At 42.6% G+C, this 20,228-nt stretch overlaps 1 protein-coding gene and 1 pseudogene across 10 annotated transcripts in view; one reads left to right on the top strand and one right to left on the bottom strand.

Annotated features, from left to right (window-relative positions):
• Window positions 1-20,228, top strand: part of C2CD5 (C2 calcium dependent domain containing 5) — a 159,735-nt gene that overhangs the window by 59,186 nt on the left and 80,321 nt on the right. The window lies entirely within an intron of this gene.
• Window positions 19,438-19,827, bottom strand: LOC143964354 (cofilin-1 pseudogene; annotated as a pseudogene).

Genomic DNA, 20,228 nt, shown 5'->3' with positions numbered 1-20,228 from the left:
GGGCTGTGTAATATAAAGGGGTCCAGAGGTGTGGCCTTCCATGCATTCACATACATTGAATATCCAGCCCTTAAGTGGAAAAAGGTTGCTGACCCCTGTCTTAAGGTATATCTTTTCTCTGTTGTAATGCAGGTCAGTGTCCAGACCTGAACCTAGTCACTCTTCCCCACCTTTTGTCTTTATGCCCCATGTTGGCATGGTGTCCACCGTATCATTTGCAGTGGCAAAGCAGTGTAGGACTAGTCATAAGAGGGATTACTTTGACGCAATTGGCTGGCTTAAGCATGTGTTGCAATATGTGTGAACTAAAAATATCTGTTTCCATTGCATAGTTTGCTGGAAAGGGTGTATAGCAGTGTGCAGAGGGTCCATCCAGAATTTTTAGTGTTAATATGTGGTCACACTCCTTTAGCACCTGATAGTTTACATGCATGTACAAGATATTGGGATTTGAGCACAAGAATATCTTTTCTCTGCTAAGACCTTCCTGGTAGACTTGCTTGTTTTTGTACTATGACTGGCATCACCTTGAATTAAGAGAAAATTGTAGCCCCTCTTAAATGCTTTGCCCAGCAATATCCTATTGAGAATAGCTTTATTAAGACATGGCTAGTCCCTGTCTTTGATCAATACCTTAATTGTTCCTGTTGATGACATTCCTTGTTTTAAGGACCTGGTAAGCAAGAATGTAGAAGTCCTTTTTAAAGGCTTTGTTCTCTCTGGCTGGTCCCACCATGCAGCCTGCCTTGTCATCCAGGGCCACTGGCAGACAGTACAGCTTGCCCTCCTTTTTTCTGGGCCCAGGCCCCAAGAGTTCAAAAAGGGGGCCCAAGCACCTGCTGAGCAGGATATCCAGATGTACTGTCTTATTGCAGACACTGATCCTCTTCTGCCTCCCTTGCAGTGCTTCTCCTCTTCTTTCTCCCTCTGGCTGAACTGCAGGGAGATTGGTTCCAGCACATGTGCTCCTTCCATCTGCTGTTTGGGCTCTTCGATGTGCCCCTTTCCCACGCAGCACTGCTAATTTCACTCCTCTCTTGCCGGGAGCTGCTGCGGGCACACGGGGATGTTTCAGGATGGAGAGAGGGGAAAGGCTGGTAAATATGTAATTTACTGGCCCCTTCCATTCTTTGATCGGCACTCCTGTGCCCGTCCTTACTGAAGCATAGTAAGCTGGGTTTACTATGCTTCAGTTTGTGAATGAGCATAGTGCTTCCTATTCATTCATCTGTGCAGCTGAGGCTACAGAGAAAGGAACTGATAAATCTATGTCGTTGGTCACTTTCGGCCAGGGGAAGGGGTCCCTGTCAGGTAGGCTGTATGGGGACCTGTGATCTCTAACAGCAGCCCTGGTGTCATCCCCTTGCTATCTTAACTAAACGCATGGTTCAGGACCCTGGCTGTATTTTGACAGATCTATCTAAAGCTGCCATGGGAAGTGGGGCCCTGTCCTGTTATCCTTCCTATGATAGCTTTCCAGCAGCTCCTCTCTGAGGGTTATAGTTCCTGGTTCATTCAGGGAAGATTCCAGGGTTTCTACTCATAATTCCCAAGGCGAAAGGGGGCATTTAATCATTCTGAAGCTAAAGTTTATCAACGGGCTTTCTTCGGGATTAAAATTTCTGTATGGAATCGGCCTGGTCAGTCATTGCTCTCCTTCAACAGGGGGATCCCTTGTCCTTGGTTGACATCAAGGATCCCTACTTACACATCCCCATTTTTCTGCCTCTTCAACCTAACTTGCATTTTGGTGTGGGCACACAACATTATCAATTTGGAAAGCAGGTTGTCGCCAAGGTGCTTGCCCAGTATTAGTTGTTCTTTTGTTTTCAGGGAAACCTACGTAGTGTTCTTTCTAAAATATGCTTTATTTAATTTTTTTGTCATTGCTGAAGGTCCCCATAAAGAGGAACTAGCTTTTTATTTCAAATCTTTGTTTATGGCTTTGCATAGTAAAAAAAATATGCCAAGCTCGCGGCATGCAAGGCACAACATAGTTGCAGCCAGCCATTAAGCTCAATTAAAAAAAAAAAAAAAAAAAACTCAAAGAGCAAAACAAGTAAAAAAAAAAAAAAATGAAATTGAAAGAGAAAATCATAACACTCAACTTGAGTCTCACATCCAGAAATAATGTTCAGTTAGGCAAGCCTGGGTCAAAAGCAGGTCGTGACTAGAACCCATAACTGGTCTCATGGTAGTTATGCACTGCACATGAGCAAGTATCAGTAATAGTAAAGTAAACCAAAAAAAGAATAAAACATCTTCTATCCAATTTTACTGACTGCACTTACAGTAGGTTCCAAAAATATGGTCAGTTTGAAATCGAAGATGAGGAAGGCTAACGGATAATTGAGAGGGTGGGGGGAAGAAGAGAAGTAAGAAAGAGATAGGGAGAAAAGATGAAAAGAAAACCAGAGGGTCACCCTCCATGGGCCACACATCCCTGAAGGTCAGTTAACGAAGGTCTGCCAATTAGGTGGCATGTCCGATGGGAAGATATGCTTTTAAAAGATCAGTCAGCCCATGTTCTATAAGCCAATATCCAGCAGATAGTGTCAACTACAGAGATTTGAATGGATGCTCCATCTTCAAGATTCAGTGATTTATCTAACTCATCTTAGAGTACACAGCCCTATCCAGAGTCTTCTCCAGGAAAAATTCCTGTCTTTCCACTAATGTGTTTGGACACTGGAGTCTAGAAGCTGCTTCTCCATTCACTTTTGCATAAGGGCACTGGTTCTGATTGTAGCCTCCTTCATAGCAATTCCGTACATCTAGTGTCACTCCAGGCCATTGCAGCTCTTTTTTTTTTTTTTGCTGCATTTTTAGCCGGCAGACTCAGTCTCTGGATTGCTCCTTGCACCTGACCAGTTATGCCAAACTTTCCCTGGCATGGTGGAAGACCAGTCTGGCACTGGAGTCAAGAAAATCCATCCTCTCTGTGATTCTCACAAAAAATTCTCATGACAAATGCCAGCCTTTCAGGTTGAGGAGTCCTTGATACCTTCTCAGCACAAGGGGCTTGATCATTGGAGAAAGCCTGGCTTCCGATCAACATCCTTAAAATCAGGGCAGTTCAGTTGTTCCTTACATTCTGGACCTCTTGACTGCAGGGTCACTCAACCAGGATACATTAACCATCAGGAAGGCACCAATAGTTGTGCAGCTCAAAAAAACTTTAGGCTTTCCTGATGGCCGTGCACATCACATGCATGGATCATTTACAGAAGGACTTTCCTCAGTTTTAAGTGTCTAGATTCATGAAAATTGTCTCTCCACGGACAAGTGTTGGAGGTGGCGACATGGACCTTCTGGCATCCAGGTTCAACAACAAACTGGCTAGTATATGCAAGGCTCGGAAGCTCTCTGTCCTCAGTAGTCAATGCTCTGATGCTCTGATCACTTGTGGGTTAGGTATTAGCATAATCTAAGCTTTTGCCCCTCCAAAGGATTTCCCCATCTGCTGTAAAGGGTGCCATGGATTGCACCTGTCTAGCCCAGGAGGAAGTGGTGATCTGACATACTTGGACATCAGGCAGATTCTCTGTGGGCCCTTTCAGACCATCCATATCTTCTGACCCAAAGGTTGGGCCACCGTTTGCTACTCAGTCACTGGTCTTTATCAGTTTGACGGTTGAAGCCCAGGACCTGTGGAGCAGGAACATGTCGAATTTGGTTATCCTGAAGTTTCTGGAAACTATACAGTCAACGCCTCCCAAAGTCCACCATTGCTCCCAGAAGCTTATTTTGTGTCTCTAGGAACTTTCATCCTAAGTAGTACTCTGTAGGAATGAATAACGCCCTTCCTCCATTCTGGTCTGGATTATCGCTTGACCTTGAGCTCAGTCAAAGGGGAGGTCCCTAGCTATTCTGTTTTTAAAGACTGTTGCCACTCAGTCTTAGCACCTTTGTGCAGGGTGTTGCCCACATTGCTCATCCTGTATGCTCCCCAGTGACCCCGTGCTATCTCAACCTGGTTTTATCAGTTCTCCAGAGGTCATGCTTTTGAACCTCTTTAGTTAGTGGCCTTACCCTGTAAAGATCCTTTTACGGTGTTGCACAAAGTTAATGTTGCCCTGAGTTATGTTGAGCCCTTGTTTTGGCTCATTCTGTTATGTGGGCATGTTAGTATTTTGTCCACCCCCTTAGTTGGATTGCTATTGGATGTCCCATGGTTAAGACTAAAGATCCTTTGTCATGTAATGTATGAATAAAGAAGGCCTCCTAGCTTTGGTGTTGAGCGGCCATGCACCGAGGAGAGGTGCCCTGTCTGACATTGCATCTAGCATTACAGGGCACCAAGGAAAATGGGACAAAGTACTACATGTACATTATGGCACCGGGAACTGAAAAAAGTGATTTTTTTTTAGAGTACATTACAGGACCCATGTCCCTCTGTTCTTTATGATATTCATATTGCTTGCCACAAAACTGAGGATTGCTGGGAGAGGGATGGGTTGGAATGGGTCTGTACTTGCAGTTTATTTTTTTTATTTTTTTGTCCAATCACCTGAAGGTGATGTCCCATGGTTAAGCCTAAACATCCTGTGTGCTGTACTGTACTCCCAAAATTTTACAGGCAAGTCAAAAATGTTGTTATATTGCAGCTGTCCTTAAGCGGGCCACAGACCGTTCAAATCTTGTCCAGTTCAGCAGGGACCAGACGAGATTTAAACCATGTATCGGCAGGTTGAATGTACTTAAGCTGATTGATCGATCAACTTGGATACAACCAGTCTGTCAGATTTTACATGTGATTATTGCTAGCAGCTATTGTAGCCACTAGCAATAATCACTGTGTCTTCGCCCAGCGGGACCGCTTCCCTTGCCGGAAGAACACAGTGGCTCTGTGGGAGGGATTCCTGCAACTTGTGGTTGCAGGAAAGAAAAATGCTGTGTCTTTCCTATGTCAATGGCTGGCCATAGATGTAGTGGCTGCATTAATTTTCTTTTTTCAGGCTAAGAACATGTTAGCTTTCCCAGCTGTCTGTTGTGAATTAAAAAATTCCTTGCATGCTATTTAATGGAGATGAGGAGAGATGTTTGTAGTCCAAATCAAGAGAGCATCCTGGATTGATAACTGCACTGTTATAGATACAGTACAGTGAGTAAGCATTGTTACCCTAGAATCAACCAGGTGATTATAAAGTTAAAAAGCCTGAAAATAGAAAACAAATGCAGCCACCACATCCAAAGACTGGCAAGCTTCACATATATTATGTTTTTGTTCTTGGATTTAGATACACTTTAAAGCTATAGTTTTATCTGCTTTATTTTGCCTTTCCTGGTTTCCCCCGTTCACCATGCTAATTGATTTAAATGAAACCTGTTTTCATTACATGCCTTATTTTAGACCCAGTACTGTCATCACTAGGTCTTTGTGACCAATGCAGGTAGATCGTGGGTTGGTAGGGTGCTTCATGAACATGTTACCACACCCTGCCTCCATATTGTTCTCAAGAACTCTCAGCCTTGGGCCTCCATGATTGAAAGAATTGAACCTCTAACGAATAAAATGGGGTGGCGAGGGACAGTCAGGCTAGCGGCAGGGGGAGGACCAAATAATGCTGGATGTCCTCCAGCCAGGATATGAGCATGGCTCCATCTCTTCATCAACTTGCTGCTTCTTCTAATGGACATTGTGAGAAGTGAAATCGGAATAGGCAGCTTCAATATAGGAGAAGAGTCTGTACAACTGTGAAAAACTGAAGGGAAGGCTTTTAGCTCCACCTAATTCACAAATGTTTTGAGTCGTCTTGTTAGAACAGTGATATCAACTGGAAGAACACCATAACAGTTTTGTCTTTCACTTGTAAGGTTAAAATGTTTTTGCTTAGCCCCTGGTAATAACTGGTTGGGCTTGAAATGATTTACTTAAATTTTAAGAAAAAGTCATTTTCTTGATCACTTTTTTAAATCTTGATAATTAACATTGCAAAATAATACATTTAGCCATGATGGATTCTGTCTCCCCCTCAGTTGCAAACTTTGATTAACTGTGCTATGTGTCTTTTCAGTCTCTGTAGTATTGTCTGAACTGTCTTCTCTTCTCTTACTGACCTACTAATTTGCTGTTTTAAACCCAGCCTTTGTCGGAATAATGGGTAACACCAGATCTCACAAACTGCTAGACTGGAATAGTTACAATGCAGGTATTGCATTAGTGCTTTCATGAAACTTTATATATTTATACAACAACAAAAATTATGGCTGCTCAGTGAAGGTCTAGAATGGTTTAAATTCCCTGTGATAGCCACTCGGCTGCTGTTGGGTTACACCTGGTGACCAGCTCTGTATGTTACATGTCTTGTCTAATGCATGCGCTACTCAGTTTCTCATTGTGCACTATTATTTGGAATACTACAATCTTTCCAAACTTTAAAGGGAAATTTTTTGTTTTTAGTCATTCATATTAAATGTATATTTAAAGGGGTTGTAAAGGTTCATTATTATTTTTTAAATAAAAATAACAAACATGTTATACTTACCTGCTCTGTGTAAGGGTTATGCACAGAGCAGCCCCAATCCTCCTCTTCGGGGGTGCCACGCCAGCGCTACTGTCTCCTCCCCTTCATTGGGTGCCCCCACGGAAAGCCCCTTTCCACGGGGGCACCTGTGCGTGCTCACTCCCGAGTCCTGCTGCTACGTCAATTGACACAGACCGCGGGACTTGACTCCACCCCCACTCCCGTGTCACTGGATTTGATTGACAGCAGCGGGAGCCATGGCCTAATCTAATCTGTCTAATGAGGAGAAATACAGTGGCTGGAGCTGCTGGGTTCGTGCACATCAATGGATCAGGTCAGGCTCAGGTAAGAAGGGGGGGCTCTGGGGGCAGCTGCAGCGAAGAAGGTTTTTCACCTTGATGCATTAGGGTGAAAAACCTTGAGACTTTACAGTCACTTTAACATGCAACTAAAGCCAGCATGTGCCTTTACATATCTGGCAAGAAGAGTAGATACATTTGCTTCCTGATCATTTTCTCTTGCCTCTGCTTCTACATCCCTACAGTGGTCATGGAAGGGGTTATGCTCAAATGGCACATAATTTCCAAGTGTTGTGCTAGCTTCTGAACCTGCAGAAGCAAACTAAGTCTCCCATGATTCATTTCTTCACAACCAATTGATGGGCATATTGTGGGCATGCTCACCTTCTTACTCATGCTGATCTGTGCAGCAATCACTGTCAGTCAGACAGTGGCTGGGTGGGGCATAGGCTTGACCATCAATGGAGTGTCCTGCTAGGGCACGTCAATAGCAGTACTGGCCACACTCAGTGTGACATGAATGCATCCTGCTGTAGTCCTAGTCCCAGGAGCAGCATGGCGCAAAGTGTGACAATGCATCCATTTATATAGAGGGGAAGCAGCATTGTTACCCTCTTACTGAAGAAGCATTTGCACACTCTAGCTGCTAGGATGTAATGTAAATGCAAAGTAACACAAATCAAAATTTAGCAAAAGCAGTACACTGCTATGATTTAACGAATGACAGTTGTACTGAATATATTTGTTATGACATTTGGACCATAGCTCTACTACTGCTTCTAATCTCATAGGAAAGCAGAGTTAAACATTCTTCGGTCTGTCTTTGTTACCTTGTATAAGATGGTGATCAGGGACATGAGAGAGGTTCGTGACAAATTGTTTTATATAGTGAAGTCTTCTTCGTGGTATATGAGGTACCGGACATGTGCCTGTATATTGTGTATCAATTTATGTTATGAGATGGAACACAGACATATGGAAATATTCTACTGATGGGAAAAAAAAGTAACATTTTATAACAAGGTTGGCCTGTTATAATTCATGACATCTGTTAAAAGCAAGCCCTCAGTATAGCAATGGACAACCTGTTGTTTCCTACAGTCCCACAGTCCCTGAGAGGTCCCCATTAAAGTAGAGGTAAACCCAATCTCTAAAATTTCATTGAAACTTTAACATGTTACCGTCATTTGAAAAGTCATGCGCCTTCAATTTAAAACTGGAGCTTTCATTAAACTGATTCTTTGTAATCCTGCCAAGAAGGTTCTTGTTCAGACACTTCCTATTATAAGGTGGCAACAATCTTTTATTGTCTCAATTGTTCTCCTGTATTGTCACCTTGTCTCGTGTGCTTCAAATGGAGACTACAAGTGTCCATTTCATTACACTTTGAGTATGGTTCACTGTTGTCGACATTGGTAAACCCACCCAGAGAAATGCCATGCAACCATCACTGGAGCACATGTAGAAAGGAAGTGGCTGAAAAGAAACTGCAGGACATCAGTAGCACTGAGATGTAACCGAGCATGAAAACAGGATTTTTTGTATACAAAAATAAATGTTTATGATACACAGTACAGAAAAACATAATTTCAGTTGATGTCCTGTCATTATTGGGTTTCCTTCCAAGGCCCAGATATGAGTTCAGTGTGTCTCAGTTTTGTTATGAATGGAAGTTGACAGCTCCGGATCATGAATTGGATCAGTGAACTTCTACATACTCTTTGATGAGCATGGTCATTGTGTTATCACAGCTGCCTGTTAACTCTTCTTCCAATTCCATGACTTTATTGACTAATCCTGCTGAAAAGCCAATGAACACCAGTTTATTGCCACCTCGTTTAACTTGCTTAACTGCCTTTTTCCATCTCTAAGTCCGTAAAGAGCAGATTAAATTGTCAGATGCCCTGTTTAGATAACGGTAGGCCATTGATGCATCGTATGACAGGAATGGATTTCGCATTCAATTCTATAGAGGTCACAAAAGCATCCCCGGAGTGATGACCACTCACCATGAATTGTCGGCTTAATTGTGTTTTTCTGCCCTCATCTGTTGCAAATCTTTTAATTCCACCCATTCTGTCACATCTGCCAGACTGTCACATGGAAATTCCAGGGCTTGAAAAGAAACTTTGGGAACGGTCCACTGGACTATTGTCCAAGTCCATGTCCGGTGTTTCCTGTGAGATCATCGATGGAAAATGGGCCTCCATTTTTGTCAGAGGCAACAGGCCTCATTCTGGCCCTGGCAGCTGTGGAATCATTTAGATTGAATCAGCAGCCACTGTGCATGCAAGGTACTTGTACCTTTTTCCATAAAAGATTGCTTAACCAAACACTGATTATCTTAATCGTACAGTACAGCACAAAGGCAAATTATTCATAGACCCTGAGTTATAGGTTTGTACCTTCAGGTGATTGAGCACTAACATGCCTTTGAAAACATGCTCACTGGGGTGCCTTCCCTATAACCCTACCCCACTCTAGGAGTCCTCAGTTTTGTATTATTGTGCTAAGATGATGGACCTCTTCTTCTTAATGAAGAAACCACTCTTAAGCTGGCCATACGTGGATGGTAAATCGGTTTGAAAAGACCAGCTTTAGCCCAACGAGTTTATTTTATCTTTGAATTCTTCAATCAGCTCCTCACTGTCTTCTAATACCACAAATAGAAGCAGCGCATCTGGCTCGGCGCAACCTCGGTAAACCTTGGGAGCCTTACTCAGACCCAATACTGTGTGGATGGCCTGTAATGTATAGTGCAATGCGTGTAATCAGCCGCAGGGTGCTATGCAGGTTCAGGGTTCTGGTTCATCCTTATTGAACCCCAGTATTTGAAGACCTCTTCAGGGGTTTGCCCACCAAGACAGGCGAAGCCTAGACTTATTATACAATCCACCATCGTGGACAGGTAAGACAGGGTCACCTTGTATGATTCTGATTGTTACTGTAAATAACCAGGGCTATGTTTGAATTTTATCCACTACAGTGTAAACATTTCAGATTTGGTGCTAAAACTCAACCACTCAGAGCTTAGTCTTAGGTGAATGACCAGGTGTTACATCACTTCACAGGTCGCAGACTTTGCTAACACTTATAGCTAGAGACCTCATATGGTACTCCGCTGCTTCCTCCCGCTCTTTTGCCATAAGGATTGTAGGATGGCCTACAACCAGCTTGCTGTGTTCTCTTCCTGGACAAGCTTACCCTATAATCTGCACCCTACTCTGTGACTTTCCCACAGAGGAATACCCTCACACGTAGCTATGGTGGAGATCAAGTGAAAGGGAGCCATTGCAAACTGTAGGCAAACGTTTACTCTGCTGAAGTCCTGCACAGCACTTAATCTGGGTGATAATGCACCCCTTGCTCCGGGCAGGAGCTGGCTGTAACACCGGTCTCTGCATCCGATTCTAGCTTCATTTCAGGTGTGCAATATGTGACCTATCTTACAAAAGCATAGTTTTCGGCATCTGTGGCACAGTTCCTTGGACAAATAATGGCTTTGATACAGCCATCTTTGCCCAGGGCTCAAAAACGCAATGCCTCCTATCCTTTCGGTACCAAGAGATTTACAAAATCTTTTAAGACATTCCCTGTTAATGAACATATAGACGATATGTGCAATCTATGTCGAATGGATCACTCCAGAAAGGATTTTCATACCTTCCACAATCTTTACTAAACTCTGCAAATTCAGTATGTCAAATTGCAGGTAACTGGACTAAGGCAATGAACAACCAACATGGCAATTACAGCAATTATTATTATTATTTTATTTTTTTAATTCATTTTTTGTGGATTCCCTAAAACATGTCATGAGATACATTTTTAGAATGGCCCTAACCTCCAGTCACATCTGCAGGAATCTTGTGATTAAAAGTCTGGACAACTGAAACTACCTTTTAAAAAATGCCCCACGTGTATGCCTTTTCAGGGAAAACATCCTGTTTAAGGAAGGGCCTGACCAATTAAGTAACCACTTAAGGACTGGAAGAATTTCCCACTTAATGACCAGGCCATTTTTTGCGACATGGCACTGCGTCACTTTAACTGACAATTGCGCTGTCATGCGACATTGAACTAAATTTTTTTTTTCTATAATACATATCCAAAAAAAATAAATGTAAAAAAACAAATTTCTTCATCAGTTTAGGCTGATATATACTGTTCTACATATTTTTGTTTTAAAAGTCACAATAGGCATATATTGATTGGTTTGCGCAAATGTTATAGCATCTACAAAATAGGGGATAGATTTATGGCATTTTTATTATTGTTTTATTTCTTGCTAGTAACGGCAGCGATCAGCGTTTTTTTTTTTTTTTTTTTGCGGGACTATGACATTGTGGCAGACAGGACACTTTTGGGAAACGTTTTTGAAAACATTGACATTTATACAGTGATCAGAGCTAAAAAAATAGCCACTAATTACTGTATAAATGTTACTGGCGGGGAAGAGGTTAACACTAGGGGGCGATCAAGGGGTTAAATGTGTGTTCTAGGGAGTGATTCTAACTATAGGGGGATGTGACTCAATAGAGGGAGGAGACAGGTAGCTGTTCCTTCTTAGTAGGAACAGACCATCTGTTTCTCCTCTCGTGCCCGGCAGACATGGAGACCGCCGGCCATCGCTCATCGGGCCCCCCCGTAAACCTACAGCGATTTGTGGGATTGTGCCGACCTGCCGCAGTGCCGCAGCGGCTGGTTAGCAAGTGGTTAAAAATATTACGAGAGAAGGTTTTACTTCCAAAGCAGATGATCCCAAAACCCCCCTTCCCAGGAGCCATAGGAGCAGACAATCACTCTACTTAGGTTTCAATTTTCAAACTTATGTTTAGCCTTTCCTTTCAGTGTAAGACTTGGGCTGCAAAGCCAACCATGTGTTATCTCACGCCTAAGACATCTGTTACAGTTTGCCTTTCTCTGGGCCGTAGACATCCCAGAACTGTTAGTTCCATCTGGTTTAAGAGGGTACAAAATAGAGTTTAAAACTCTACCCTCTCTCTGCTTCTCTGCTTTATTCAAAATCAACAAACAAATGTTCAAGGATAGTCAAATATGTAAAATGCCCTTAACACACTCTTGTCCCAAGGAGCAGTTGTGCCAAATCCCCCACGAGACAGGCTCAAAGGATTTTATTCAAACCTGTTCACGGTACCAAGGCTCAGTGGGGCTATTCATCCTTTTCTGAACTTAACAAATATGCTCAAATCCCAAAATTTTGCGCAGGTCAGTAATTGCCTCTCTGAAACAAGGAGAATACATGGCATCCATAGACATCCAAGATACCTGTCTGCATGTTCCCATTTATCCACTTGAGCTCCACTTCATGCACTTTGCAGTGGCAGACAATCAATTTGTTTGTTGTACTATCCCTTGGTCTATCCAACCCATCTTGTCGACCTGGAACAAGCAAGAAATTTCTTAACTTGGTGGCTCTCAAGCCCATCCCTAACAATAGGAAATTTTCTCTTCTCTAGCATTGGAAGGTGACAATGAGAGATGCCAGTCTTTGAGGCTGGTTATGAGTTTTCCATTCCCTCACGGTCCTGTAAACATGATCTCCTGTGGAAGCCAAGCTCTGCAACCCTGGAGCTACCTTCTGCGAGAACACCCAATCAGGGTGCAATCAGACAATTCCTTGCCAGTGGTTTACGGCGACCACCAAGGGGGTACCAATAGTCGTGCAGCCTTAAAGTTGGCCTTGTCAATTCTCTTTGAAAGACCTCTGGCTTAGCTCTCCCTTGTAAAAAGATTTCTGTGTATCTTGGTACTGTATGTTTGGCTTTAAAGCGGAGTTCCACCCATAAAAAGTTTTTTTACATTACTGTGCAGCAAATGATATAACTAATGACATTTGGAGAATTTTTTTTTTCTTTTACTTGCCTTTTAATCCCTGTTGCTATGGGATCCCTTCAAATCTTCCCCTTCCTCACCGCGGCTCCTGATGTCGCTTCCCTCAGCGCCTCTGCTTGCTACTACTCCTGGGAGATGTGTTTTCGTCATTTCCCAGGAGTCAGTGGGCAGCACCGAGGGCTTTGTTGCCATCACAACGGGGCGGGCGCTTCCACCGTCTGCTGTGATAGCAACTTGAGAACTTTGTGGCGATGTGAGCCTGTCATACTGCGCATGCGCAAGAACGGGCGGTTCATGCTGGTCTCTCAGCTGCCCGGAACTGTATGCTTGTGGGCTTCACATGCCCACAAGCAAAATGAAAATGGCCAGGAGAACAGAATATAACTATTTTTTTTATAGTAAAGTGGACATCTCGGGACAGATTTTAACAAACAAGTGAGTGTTAGAAGTGAATGTTCTGAGCTTAAGAAATGTTTTCAAACAAAACAATGTATAAATGTCGGTGGAACTCTGCTTTAAGCCTGTTTTACAACACCCTGTGCTTTCTTGGGATCTCAATTTGATTCTTTCTGCCACCTTTTGAACCTAGTAATATTCCCTTAGATAACCTCTTCTGCAAATTAGACTTTTTGCCTGCTATCCTGTCTGTCAGATGTATGTCTTTTTTGGTGGCTTTCTGCTGTAAGGAGCTATTCCTCATACTTCACAAAAGACCAGGTTTCTTCTCAGGGTGGTATCATTCTTCAACCTCAATGAAGGTATATCCCTACCATCCTTATGCCCTGCTCCAAAAAATAGAAAGAAATCCTCTCTTCATTGCCTGGATGTAGTCGAGAGCCATTTGTATCTACCTCAAAGCTGCAGCTTTGGTCAGACAGGAGGATTCCTGGTGGATGTGGTATACTTGGATTTTGCAAAAGCGTTTGACACAGTTACTAACACACGGCTCATGTGTAAGGTAAAGTCTACAGGCTTGGAAATATCAGTTTGTAAATGGATAGAAAACTGGCTTAAAAGACAGAATTCAGAGAGTAGTGGTTAATGATTCTTGCTCTGAATGATCTAAGGTTATCAGTGGTGTACCCCAAGGTTCAGCGCTGGGACCCTTACTTTTTAATATCTTTATAAATTATATTGGATCTGGAATTAAAAGTAAAATTTCTGTCTTTGCAGATGACACTAAGCTATGCAGTGGAATAACGTCCTAACAGGATGTCTCCAATTTACAAGCCGAACTCAATGCACTGTCTAATTGGGCGACTATGTGGCAGATGAGATTTAATGTTGATAAATGTAAAGTTAAGCACTGCATGCATCATACATACTAGGGGGAGTACATCTGGGGGAATCAATGGTGGAGAAGGATCTGGGGGTTTTGGTAGATCATAAGCTCAATAATAGCATGCAATGCCAAACTGCGGTTTCCAAAGCAAGCAAAGTCCTTTCTTGTATTGAGAGGTATGGACTCCAGAGAGAGTGAGAGAATTTTTCACCTGTACAAATCAATAGTAAGACCTCATCTGGAATATGCAGTTCAGTTTTGGGCACCAGTTCTCAAAAAGGATATCGGGAAATCGGAGAAAGTGCAGAGAAGGGCAACCAAACTGATAAGATGCATGGAGGAGCTCAGCTATGGGGAAAGCTTAAGCCCCGTACACACGAGCAGACTTTTCAACATCCAAAGTCCGACGGAATGATTCCGTCAGACTATTCGATCGTGTGTGGGCTGCAACGGATTTTTGATTCGCAAAAGTCTGACGGACTTTAGAAAATGGAACATGCTTCAAATTTTTCCGACGGAACTCCGCCGGACCCAGTTCCTACCGATAAATTCGCTCGTTTGTATGCTATTCCGACGGACTAAAACCGACGCTAGGGCAGCTATTGGCTACTGGCTATGAACTTCCTTATTCGAGTCCAGTCATACGTCATCACGTTCGAATCCGTCGGAGTTTGGTGTGATTGTGTGTGGCCAAGTCCGCTCAGTCGAAAAGTCCGTCAGAACTCTGTCGGAACTCCGGCAGAACTCCGGCAGAACTCCTTCGGAAGTCTGTCGGACATAAGTCCTCTCGTCTGTACGGGGCTTTAGACGAACTGAATTTATTCACTCTTGAGAAGAGGAGATTAAGGGGAGAGATATTGTCATGTATAAATATATAAGGGGTCAATATAGTGAACTTGGTGTTGAGTTATTCACTTTATGGTCAACACTGAGGACAAAGAGGCACTCTTTACGTCTAAAGAAAAAGAGATTTCATCTCCAAATACGGAAAGGTTTCTTCACTGTAAGAGCTGTGAAAATGTGGAATAGACTCCCTCCTGAGGTGGTTCTTGCCAGCTCAGTAGATTGCTTTAAGAAAGGCCTGGATTATTTCCTAAATTACATAATATAACTGGATACTAACATTTGTAGGTAAAGTTGATCCAGGGAAAATCCGATTGCCTCTCTGGGATCAGGAAGGAATTTTTTCCCCTGCTGTAGCAAATCGGATCCCTCTGGGGGCTTTTTCGTCTTCCTCTAGATCAAATGTGGGTATATTGGATTGTATGATTTTTTTTATTTTTTATTTTTTATTATTATGGTTGAACTAGATGGACTAGTGTCTTTTTTTTTTTTTTTCAACCTGACTATGTAACTATGTAATCCCCTATTTGTTCTGTTCTCAAAATCATCATGCAAGGGACACTTCAAGTCTACCATTATTCATTTGATAATAAATCTGATCGAAAGAGCTTACACTAAATGACAAATATTCTCCTGAGCTTTTACACACCCATTTCGCCAGGTTAGTGGGAGCTTCCTAGGCAGTTTCCTGTACGAAGCCTCTGTAACCCAGCTGTGTAAGGCCACCACCTGGTGGATGTCCAATCTTTTGTGGATACAGATTTCTGTCAGACCTATTGGCACAGTTCTGTTTGTCTAGTTGTTTGCCACCCTTCTAATTTGTTTCTTGACAGTGTCCCAGGGTCTATGACTACATTGCCCGTGTTCTGTACTGTACAATTAAGTTAAGAGGAATTTTGACTTGTAAATTCCATATATCTTGGAGTCCAGTACAGGGCACAGTCCACTCTCTCTTCTGTTCCTTGGTTACCTTGCATTGCTTGCTACAAAACTGAGGACTCATGGAGTAGGGTAGGGCTATAAAGGAGGAATCCAGTGGATGTTTCTTCAAAAGCTTTCCAGTTTCCATTCACTTGAAGGTACAAGGCTATGTAACTTTAAAATTTGCCCGTGACCTGTACTGTACTCCATAGTGGCAATCCTCTCTTTCAATGTTTGATGGATCCTGCAGATTTGATGTGGATGCTGCAGAATTAACCTTAAGTTAAAAAATCAATTACATAGTAAAGCAATGTTCTTTAAAGCTGAACACCGGGATCATGCTCACTTTTCACTCTTAGCTTCCAGGTGAATGCATTGCATCATGGGACACCTGTTGTAAGGAGAGAAGTATTTTATGTGACCTTTATTGCATTGTTGCCTCCAAATGCTTACTAAGGGTGGGGTGGGGTGGAAGTTTCTAAAAACATTGTTCTAAACCTGCAGGCAATTGTTTTATAGCTCCGTACTCAACGCTGTATTACTGAGCTTTACTCAGCTGTGTGTATTGATCTGTAGACAACAATACATCTCATTTCAAATTGGTAAAACACATGGCATTTTTACTCCCGTGTGCAAGAGGCCTTAATCTTTGTTTTACACCTACCTGGAGTTCAGCTTTAAAAGAGGAAAAATCACTCTGTATCCCATATTCTTAAAGGCTCTGTCAGAATTAGATCCTGCATATTTTAATCTTCATTTGTAGGTACATTTAGCGTTGTGCTTGTGTTTTAGTGCTTGTTGGTACTCATCATGATGCCTGGAGAAGATGAACAATGATGCTGTTTCCCTCCACATCTAGTCTACTTTTAAGAGCTTCATTAGTTGTTTTAGACCAGTCCTAGAGGCTTTGTTTTGAAAACAATTTGTTGCCCGTAGCAACAATTTAGGGTCCACCTTTAAATTAACTTTGTTCTTTAGTTTTCACAATGTAGCCTCCCTGTATAAACTTTATAGATGAATGAGCAACAGCTTGTTGGTGTTTCAGTCTATGCAGAAATGGTGGGATGTGGGGTAGGGTCGATTCTTTGTGTCCTCATTTCACTGAGCTGCCATAGTTTCTGTATGTTCCTTCACCAAGCCCAAGCATGCACCAATCTACCCATCAGTGGCTCCTGTCTGCTAACTGCCTTGCCAAACCCGGCTCACTCAGCTTATGCTGCTGCCCCAGAGGAAAGGGAACCCTGTGTAGTCTGCTGACCACCCACCCTCCCCGCTTCTTCCCCCACCCCCTCCACAATTTCTTACGAGTGTCTCGGTATCTCCTTAGTGTTTAAATGCTACAATGGTGCCCCCTTGTGGATTGTGTGGCTCGTGTCTACATACAGCTGCTTGTAACCATACACAGACATAACCAGTAGATGGTGCTTGATTCAATGGCAGTCATTCTGCAGTTATTAAAGCGAAACTCCAGCTAACAGCTAAACACATGGTTGATACACATATGTGCACTAATCTACTTGTGAAAATATTTTTTAATTGATCCTTTTGGCCTGTGTAATTATTCCCAAAATGGAATAAAAATATAGTATGGTAGAGATCATACTTTCATCCTCCTGTCACAAGACTAGTAGAAGGTATAAAGAAAAGTACAATGTCACACATTGCTGGAACTCATTCTCTCATTTTGCTTGCTGGAACTTTCACAAAGTGGAAATTTAACCAAGTAGCAAGTTAAAAAGCAGAAGTTGAAAACAGGAGATGAACACAGGAGTCTTCTAAGCAACATATTAAATTTCCTGCAAGTAATTATAATATTGTAACTAGGATAATGAGTGCATGTATATAATGAAGTAACCGCTCCAGGATGAATACCACTGCTACAAATGGAGATTTGGATAAGCAAATTGCAACACTTAGTGGAACAGGCAACCTCGAAAGGAGTCTTTTGCTTACTGAGCATGTGGTTAATGGGGCTCGATGTGGAGTGTGGATGGGTCAGTCTAGAATATCAGTAGGAAGTAGAGTTAATGCAGTTAAAGGGAGTGGAAGGCACTCACAAAAAAGGAAGGCCAGTCCCCCAAGCAAATTTGCCAAGTTGGGTGAAGATGTGGGGGTGGCAAACTCAGGTGGCTACCCTAAATGTCACTGCCACCCCTAACAGCTTGGGAGAGCAGCCCATATAGTAGGGGTGGTGATAGTAGTGCAGGCAGGCCTAGACAGTTTACAGTAATAGGGGACTCTATAGTCTAAAGGGCTGACAGAATAATTTGTCATCAGGATTTCCTCAACCAAAAGATTTGCTGTTTGCCTGGTACCAAGTTCAGCATGTGGCGAAAAAGGTTGATAAATTACTGGAAGGAGCTTGGCATGACACCGGCTGTCTTAGTCCACATTGGAACCAGTGACAGAATACATGGAAGATGGAGGCTCCTTAAGAATCAATTTAAAGAGCTAGGCTGCAAGTTGAAGGGAAGGACCTCCAAGGTGATATTCTCTTGAATATTGCCTGTGCCATAAGCAACTCAGGAAAGACTGGGAGATTATATAACTGAATCCATGGCTAAAGACTTGGTGTAAGAGGGGGGTACAACCTATATGCTAAAAATAGTTTGCGCCTAAATAGAAGGGGGTCTGCTGTGCTGAGGGAAAGGTATATGGGAAGGCTGGAGGAGTATTTAACAGCTTGCCGACCAGCCGGCGTCATTATACAGCGGCAGGTCCGCATGGTCCCGTGAACCATCGTAGCTATACATTGGCTGTTTAAATGCCTATAGCAGGCACGCTGCATGGTGGGGGAACCGATTCGCACGGTCGCGATGACAGCCAGTCATGCGCGATCGTGGGCAAGAGAGCCAGAACAGGTACATGTGTGTAAACGCACAAATGGCTGTTCTGTGAGAAGAGACAGATCGTCTGCTCCTACCAGCTAGGAACAACAATATGTCTCCCCCTCTAGTCAGTTGCACCCCCAACCCCCCCCCCCCCCCCCCAACGGTTAGAAACACAAATGAAGGAAAGCCCCTGGTGTTAACCCCTTCCCTGACAGTGACATTTACACAGTAATGAGTGCATTTTTATAGCACCGATCGCTGTATAAATGTCAGTGGTCCCAAAAATGTGTCAAAAGTGTCCAGTCTGTCTGCCACAATGTCGCAGTACCACCAAAAATCACTGATCACCGCCATTACTAGTATAAAAGAAAAAATTTCCATAAATCTATCCCATAGTTTGTAGACACTATAACTTTTGCGCAAACCAATCAATATACACTTATTGCGATTTATTTATTTATTTATTTATTTTATTTTTATTTTTTTTTACCAAAAACCAATGTTGAAAAACAATGAACAACAATGAAGCCATCTTTAAATAAAAGGAAAAATATAATGATTAGCCGCAAAGTCCTAAGGGCAGCAGTTTGATCCAAATATCATTTTTTGTCAACAAAGCCGAATTGTCTTGTAAATACAGGAATGTGGGAGTGTGGAATAAACGCCAGGCTACATTTGACAAAATAACTCGACAAGCACAGAATAAAAAGCGACAGAAGATGTGTCTAGAAAAAAGGCTACCTCTGTAAATCAAAATAAATAACTTTCAAAAAACAATATACTGTGGATTCATGTATGCAGGTAAATGTCTTCTAGAAGGCTGCCTTCAAGAAAGCTTTTAGGGACTGAGAGCAGGAGACACTGTCGGGGGGAATATGGTTACATGGAAGCCCCTTTATGAAGTGACACAGACACTGGGAGAGGAGGCAATGAGGTCTTCACAAGGGGAATCCTTCCACAGAGGTTGCACTAATGTTGCTAATGTTTTCAGCAATGCAACTACAATCCTTTGTTACAGTAAAGCATTTTACCTGATATTCATGTTTGATGCCTGTAAATTTCTTCTTGATTGCATCTTTAGAACTGGCATATACCATTTTGCTTTTCAATGGAGCACAATCGGGTGCCCAGAATATAAAGATTAGCTCCTCTTTCTTGTTCTCCTTTGTTTCATAGCAGCAGTCATAGAGGGCATATCAGCAGTCATCTGGTGGTAGCATTTCCACAAAGCACTTGTTTGTGAGATTGCTGACCCTTACATCTCCAACCAATATCTCCTGGCCTTCTTCTGGGATGATTGTTTTCTTGTCAGCACTAGGGATGGGCCCCCCCCCCCCCCCCCCGTTCGATGGGACATGAACATGAAAAATCAAAAGTGCTAATTTAACCACTTGCTTACTGGGCACTTAAACCCCCCTCTGTCCCAGACCAATTTTCAGCTTTCAGCGCTGATGCACTTTGAATGACAATTGCGCAGGCATACAACACTGTACCCAAATGAAATTTTTATCATTTTTTTCCCAGAAATAGAGCTTTCTTTTGGTGGTATTTAATCACAGCTGGGAGTTTTATTTTTTGCTGAACAAACAAAAAAAGATGCAAAAAAAAAAAACATGTTTAATAGTTTGTTATAAAATTTTGCAAACAGGTAATTTTTCTCCTTCATTGAAGTGCGCTGATGAGGCGGCACTGATAGGCTGCACTGGTGGGCACTGATGGGCTGCATTGG

Source organism: Lithobates pipiens, unplaced genomic scaffold, assembly GCF_037356315.1.
Source record: "Lithobates pipiens isolate NorthernLeopardFrog02 unplaced genomic scaffold, aLitPip1_a1.2 Scaffold_8, whole genome shotgun sequence".
In the NCBI taxonomy this organism is placed as follows: domain Eukaryota; kingdom Metazoa; phylum Chordata; class Amphibia; order Anura; family Ranidae; genus Lithobates; species Lithobates pipiens.
The sequence above is the reverse complement of the archived record's forward strand: the minus strand, read 5'-3'. Positions and strand labels throughout refer to the sequence as shown.